The sequence below is a fragment of the Amphiura filiformis genome, unplaced genomic scaffold (assembly GCF_039555335.1).
Source record: "Amphiura filiformis unplaced genomic scaffold, Afil_fr2py scaffold_26, whole genome shotgun sequence".
Classification (NCBI taxonomy): Eukaryota; Metazoa; Echinodermata; class Ophiuroidea; order Amphilepidida; family Amphiuridae; genus Amphiura; species Amphiura filiformis.
The window spans coordinates 126,042-134,247 of NW_027305490.1; positions in this window are offsets into that span (position 1 = coordinate 126,042).

The following is an 8,206-nucleotide window of genomic DNA, read 5'->3' on the forward strand; positions in this document are numbered from 1 at the left end:
TAACACAAACTGACTACTGGAGTCTATACAACTAAAGCTCTGCTACTTGACATTTCCATCAATATCCATACCACGTAGTAACCTAGTAACCTATACTAGTAGTTTATTGTAATTCCATGATGTGCAGACTTGGGGGGGGGAGAAGGCGCGAAAAAAAGTATACTTGGCATTTTCCCGAATAGGCACCCTTCTTACTTGTCAGCACTTCCTATATAATACACAGTGATACAGAAGGATGGGGAGGAGGTACTGTTGGTTGTAGGAAAACTGTCTTTAAAAAATCATGGGGAAAATATGAAGCAGATGTGTGGGGGCATACGGCGCCTGATATAGGGACATAATTGGAATCATCTTTAAAAAAGTCAGGCGACGATTCTTTCCCAAACTCAACAGAATGGCAACCTTGCATTACCAAAATCACTGTTCCTTTGTATGTTCTTATTTTTCTCGTTGAAGAGATATACAACCAATCCACAAACACAAATAAGAACAATTAAGCCAAATAACTAAACAACAAATAAACAAAAACCGGCATTACCCCTCCCTTAACCTGTTGCACGATGACCTTAAAAGACATCGTGTAAGAGACACATGTAATATTAATAAACTGTTAATAGATTGACAAAATAAAAGTAATCATGGTAAATTAGTGACCAACCTTCCTTAATCCAGAATAATCGGTGGTCGGGTTATCATCTTAAACGGTCAACTACCTATTAACTCATCAACTACAACACCTAATACGGATTGACAATGCAAGTAAAAAGGGAAGATAAGGGTTATCTACTATTTCTTAACGACTTACGTCCTATATGGACATGTCGGATTTCCCGGTAACAGGCCCGTATAGCCAGTATGGAGCTTTGGGGGTCCATATTTTGAACTTGCATGAAGTTGACTTTTAAAATAGTTCTTCCCAAATAGCACCTTTTTGGACATTGTAACATGCGATATTACATGCGTCTCTTACACGATGTCTTTTAAGGTCATCGTGCAACAGGTTAACTGAGGGGTAATGTCGGTGTTTGTTTATTTGTTGTTATTTGTCTTGTTCTTATTTGTGAATATATTGGTGCGGATGATACATTCCCCTGGCTATGGGCCTGCCCGTTTAGACTATAATTAAGAAACAAAGAGTAAAATGCCCTATAATTAAGAAATAAATGGTAAAACCCTATCCTTTACACCCAAATAATGTGTCCGAGGTAGCAAACGTAAATAATGGTGAAGGTAAAGCAGTGCATTATACACCGAGCCAGTTACAGCGGGTATCGCGGGAAAATTATACTCAGTCGTAACCTTGCGCGTAGAATGTACAGTTGTACACACTTTATTGCGTTCCGTATACATTCAGAGCACATAGGCTACAGTGCTTTCACGTGACGCGTTTTGACAAATCACACAGACGCCTCCCGCTAGCGCGCGGCACTAGCTTTTACATTAGCGTTACTTGGTGCTTGTGCATACTTACATGACGCGTGACGCGTTTTGACAAATCACACAGACGCCTCCCGCTAGCGGCACTAGCTTTTACATTAGCGTTACTTGGTGCTTGTGCATACTTATACGCGCGCGATCAAAGTAGCGTATATGCAAACGCACAATTATTCCCCCTCCCCAAAAAGAAAGATCACTTCCCCCATTGCCCCCGTAGAAAAATATTCCTGGTGTCGCCACTGCTACGCGTTACGACCTGTAGGCTACAAGCGAAGTTACAAGCATTTTGAATGGACGAAAGTTGAATAAAAATGATGACAAACTCACCTATAAAAAGAGAAAAAACGATTCCAACAAGTGGAACAAAAAGACGTGTAAACACATTTCCTTTTGTCAATCTTTATCATGCTTATTGACGCAGTTCGATTTTGTATGTTTATCAATAGTCTTGTTTTGCATGCTGCTGGAGGAGTCCAGGTACCTCCTGACTAGATTGCGCCGTATTCATATATAGTATTCTTTTTAGGCAGAGCAACCAGATTGGCAGAGCAGATATCAGGAAAAAGGTGGCCACACAAAATACTTAAAAAAGAATCTAAAGAACTAAAGAAAACGAAACAAAAAATGAAGTTGTTAAAAGTACACCAAAAGAATTTTACAACAAAAACATACTGCTTCTAGTGAAAGAGTGAAGCAAATATGCTGTCTTTTTGTTCCGCGTGATCATATTGATGGAATCGTTTCACTTTATCATGTTTCACAGGCCAGTTTGTCATTTTTAAAATTCGACCTTCGCCCATTCAAATGCTTGTTGTTTGTATGAGTCGCAGCAGATCCAAAGAGGTGTCAAGATATCCAGAATAAGATATTGCCTTTCATACAAATTAAAAAAAGAACATTATGTTGCTGAGTTTTTTAAATGGACTCTTTTCCAAGAGCAAGTGAAAAATTCAGAATCAGCTCCTCAGATGTTGTTGCGGGAAAGCTTTGAGTGGCCAGCACTTTCATCTATCAGCCTTGAATATGGAAAGACGATTTACATTATCTTCGTGATTTATGATCAAATGAAGATCAAGATTTGCAGTGAGGAGTCAGGAGTGAGTGGGGGAATGAGTGAGTCAAATAAACTGAATATTGTTGATCCACTCCCGGGATCCACTATAGCATAATTATACAGTCATGTTATATTTATACTATAGGGCTATGCATGAAAATCCGATCGTTCCTGACGTGTTGGTGTATCCACGCATGGTACGTGAACTTACATGAGTGTTTACCCTGGATTTCTGGATCAAAGCAATAAGAACAAAAAGGTTAAGCTAGTTGACATCCTCAATGATGTGAGGCGATTTATTTCACATTAGTTTCAGAACGATCATTATCAACTTGGAATCATCATCCATCAATCAACCGCTGTTAGCAAATGTTGTTTGGATGAGGATTTATCATCTCCTTCAACGGCTCATTTGGAACATCTAACGTGTTTAATACAAGCAGTATATATTACAGTAATAACCCCCTCGGTCTATTTTATTCTCTCACGCGCGCGTCCACTTTTTGTCTGTTTTTTGTCTATTTCAGATTATATCTCCAATTATTAATTTTTCTTTTTTTACAAACTTTCTAAAACTAGATGACCGGTGGTACTGCCTCCTAAATTCAGGCAAAGCGCGCATTTGTTCCATGACTTATTATTATTTTCACGACTTTATTCCCCCGTTTATTCCTGCATAATTCGAGTTTTGCGGACTCTCAAAGTACGTCCGTCGTCTGTGTTAGTGTAGTTCAAATACTTTTTATAACAAATGAGCACTCGAATCCTAGTAATGTTCATGCAGAATTCTTAATCTATGCTAACCAGCCATATAAAGCTTCACATTCTGAAACAGTAGTGGCTAACAGCCAGTCTGTCTTCGGGATCTCACATATCACGACGGGCCATACTATAATACTGCCACAGATTGCACTGCTAAGACATGCCATGGATCAGCTAGAAGTTCCGTGTCGGCATGCATGGCCAGCAATACCATGAATACCACGCTTTTCAAATTGTTCATTCAAAATCGCATTAACTAGACGCAATTAATTAAAAGCTATTAAAACTCATTATGACAAAATATAGGACTGAAAATGTGTCAATAGAACTGAAAAAATAATAAAGCTCAAGATACATTAATTTGTAGCTCAAAAATATATAAATTGTAGCTCAAAGTAGTGGCGCCTCTTAATTTTTAATTTACGTTTTAGAGCGTAAGTATAAGCGCTACCATGCCATGATCCCTAGCTTGACTACAATACTTTAAAAAATGAGATTTACTTCCAAATTTCACAGTGAAAACACGCAACCTCATTAATCTCATTAAGAGTACCATAGGAGAGTACAGTCGTCACGGTTAACTGATTTGACGTCTTGTGTCTATCATGTGACAATTTGCAGTTAATCTCATTCTGTATCTGTTCTAGGTCCTTAGTTGTCATTTGAATTGTCATGATACTAAATATTGCTTGGTGTACATGTAGAATAATAATAAGTTTGAAATTCTTTGCACATGAACAATTTGACGTGATCTGTGAAAATCCTTTACAATTACATAGTGAAATTGATAATTTGTTTTGTACACAAAAACATGGAGCTTTAAAACTCTTTTTAGAACTCTTTTTAAACATTAAAAGTTACGAGCAAAGAAGGATTGAAAAAATAAAGAAATCATTTTTAACAAAGAGCTTTAGCCTTTAGGCTAATGCGACATGTGAAGGGTTTTCAGTCACAGATCACATCACAAAATAATCAGTAAACGGCGATGCAATTGTGCAATGCATTTTGAAGAAGAAAAAGGCATTGCATGCAGTTTATGGAAGTTGGAGTAATTTCCTAAACAATTCCGTCATCCCAATCAACTCATTTATATTCAGAACAAGAACCGCTCCCACCCTAAGAAATGTATTTGCTCTGGTCAAGGCCGTCACTGGAGATTCTGTTGTATTTTGTGAAAGAACTTGGAAGGGCACATGCAGCTGGGGTGAATTGATGATCAAGGGACGAGACCTGTCATATATAGTTTTCCAAAACCAGAATTGGGCCTAGCTGCAAACTGAACTTCGATCAATATCATCAAACAATAGAGACAAAGCAAATGGAAAAGTCAGCGAAATGACTCTTTGTTGATTGATACCATTTTTCATCCTTCGACAACTCAAATCTATTAAACTGCCTCAATTCCCATCATATTCATAACTTTTGCAGTATTTCATTCTACATCCAATGTAATATGATAAAGTCTGGAATAAATCAACGGAAGTTATATTTTAATGGTTATTCAAACCCAATCTCACCGTTGCCAATTATTGGTTGCGTTGTCACCAAATGATGACATTAGTTCGTCCCATGCGCTAATACAAATCTGTTCACCTGGTGGGGCCATGGAATTCAATCCCATCTCACCGCTGCTTTTCTCATCGTTTTTGATTCCACATGACAACTCCCTAACTCTATTCAATTGGATTTTAATGACACATTTGGAAGTGTTCTCTTTCCGGTAGTGAGAATTTTAGCTTAATTCCAGCTGTATAACATTTTTACTTCTTTACTTACTATCTTGTTGCAAAAAAGCGCCTAGCTATAATAAACCATGATATTTTTGATCTCTGCTACTAAATCCCACCATGTCGTCACCTATTACTAGTTGACAACTCGATGAATCCGCATCAGAAAACCCCGGTTAAGATCCCATACAGAGTAGCATGCCGACTAAGGGGATACAATGACAATCATGCTATTTAGACCTCTAATACTTGGCCGGAACATCCTAACCAGTCTTAAGTTTCCTTTGACCATGAAGTGTTTAAAGAAAATACCTTGGTGATAATCAGGCAAACAAATCATCTAATGTTAGACATTATCCTGGTTCTCATTATACTTAACGCACCTGCACTGGTGACAACGCATTTTAAAATGCATGCTACTTAACCAAATTAAGGACATACTTAAGAGGGTGTCGAAAAGTTATCTTTTACCCTTCTTTTTTGTGAAGGTTTAACAAAGCATTGTGATGAAAGGGGTCTTTTGAGTTGCCGACAAAGACCTTCGCTAGAAACAAGGGGTCTCTCAGCATACGAAGGCCCGTAGGTGCTCAGGGTCTCGCTTATTTAGTTTTATTTATATCATTATCATTGCCAGTAGTTGGAAAGTAGTTTTGGAAATGTATAATACACCGTACCGATTTACAGAATGATACATTTTCTACTAAAATTTAATAATACGTTTCAACATGGAATTCGTGTTTACTTAAACTACTTTTCAATGAAAATTAATTTATTCTCTGGTGAGTGGCCCCTTTTCAGGCAGGGTATAACTATGGCACGCGAGACAAGACAAAAAACGGCGAGACTTAAAAAATGACGTCCAGTTTAAAAAATGACGCCGAGAATAAAAAAAATTAACGTCGAGAATAAAAAACAACGTCGAGAATGAAATGATAACGTCGAGAATGAAATAATAACGTCGAGAATGAAATAATAACGTCGAGTTTTAAAATACAACGTTGAGTTCAAAACGATGACGTTGAGATTGTAAAACCAACGCCGAGTTTTTTCGCGTCCAGATTTTTTTCGCGTCCAGATTTTTTCGCGTCCAGATTTTTTCGCGCCGAGAAGCGCCCTCTATAGTCTTTCTGTATATATTATATCTCAATACTAGTAATTATTATAAACCATGCAATTTATTGATTATTTACTAATATTATTCATATTTGAAAGAAACAACAATGATAAAGATAGCACTTGAGCTGTGATTATTGGCAGTATATGTTCATGTTTCATTGTAGGTAATTGCTATGCGTGTTTGTTTAAGTCCATGATAGTGATAGTGTCTCCTTTTATGGTTGAATCCAGCATGGTCTTGGTGGAGGTCAGTGCAGAACTGCCTAGCACATGAAAAAGCACATAGTATGGGGTGGGTTACCATGGTTATCAGGTCAAATTGCAAGGATAGGACAGGAAATGGGCAAGGTCAGTGATGTAATGTTAGGTATGGGTAGCAGGTAGGGTCAAAATGGGTTAACAAAGACACATTGGGTATGGAGGCAACATAATGCAAAACATGAAATTTATTGGCCTACCTGTTACAATAATTTGAGTGATAATTCATGTTTGACCAATTGGCTCTGGGGAGTGTACAGGGTGTCCCAGAAAAATAAACAACTGGACCTAAGTTGAGAAATAGGCATCAGAATCCAAATATTTAAAAAACAGCGTATAGCCCATTATAATACGATGATTTTACTTGAATCGGTTGAATGATTGCGAATAAATTAGCGATTACATAACGCATGAATCAATCACTTCATTTCAAGTTTGAAAGAAAGTTCATTCAGAATCAGAATCAGCATTTTATAGACAATCACCTAAACAAAGCAGGTATAAGTCAAACTAGACATTAAATGAAAATACAGGATCGAACATAGAGAATACAACATATTATTATGAACATGAGAAATTAACTATCATTATTTAACATGTTTAAAGAACGTTTTTTAATCAGAATGAATGAAATTAGCAAGATCAGTGATGGCATCATTCTCATTATCGCTCAAAATGAATATAAACTTATTATTATCATTAAGGTTGCCAATATCAAAAATTCAAACAAAGTACATGCCAATGGGCTTTATATTTTGGTAAAATTCTTTTCGTTCTTTAAATAATCTGTTAATAAGTTTAATCTGTTCAATAAGTTTGTTGCAGAAATCAAAGTTTTCCCGGACAAAATGTTACTTTATATTGTCCTGAATAATGAATGCAAAAGTTTTAAACAAAACATTGCACAGTATCAACAATTACACTGTAAATTGGCTAGAACACATTGAACACGTCCCCTAAAATCATAATAGAAGAAACAACGTAATAATTCCCATGTGCATCTTCCTTTTTAGCACCTTTTTTGGGCCCAAATGGGTAAAATTACACAATTGTACGCGCTTCGTGCGCGATGACCCATCAAATAGCAAAACGCACGTTCATCAAGGGCTAAAATAGTCCAAAATTGAAATATTTTCGTGCGCACAAAAAGTCACATCAGCGAAACCGGAATGCTCGTCCCCCTACTAGCCCCCCCCCCTAGATGTTTGCTTCACCGCGACTGATTAAAGCAGGACTGAATTTAATGAGATACACAATCTTTATAAGGAAGGGGTGAGCAGTATGAAAAAGCGGGGGGGGGGGGCACTTCAATATGAAATGGATATAGGTGTAGGGCTGACACTTTCACAGTAAGGGGCATTTGGTGAGAGCAAAATATAAAAAAATATGGGGTCATTGTTGGGTGAGAGCATACATATTTGCATTTGGTGAGATCAAAATGCACAAAATATGGGGTCATTGGGTGACAGACGGACCGTTTGGATCTAAATTAGTCGGGGCATTGGGCAAGAATGACCTTTTTTAAAATAGGGTCGGACGAGACCCTCGAAAATTGAATTTCTAGTTCTAAATGGCTTCAAATGGCTTTGTATTTCAAAATAAGTAACAAAATCAGTGATAGATGACTCGTTGCTGTTCAAATGGATATACATGTATAAGGGTCTTTGGGTGACAGATGAAAAGAAAATATAAGGAGTATTTGGGTGACAGAGCATGTGATAATAAAAAAAAATATGGGGTCTTTGGGTGACTGCGGTGCTGATAAAGGGAGTCTTAATGGCCCTACATACGCGTCACGTACCCGCGGAAATTGCATTGATGCGGGCATTATCATGATTATGTAGGCCCTAAT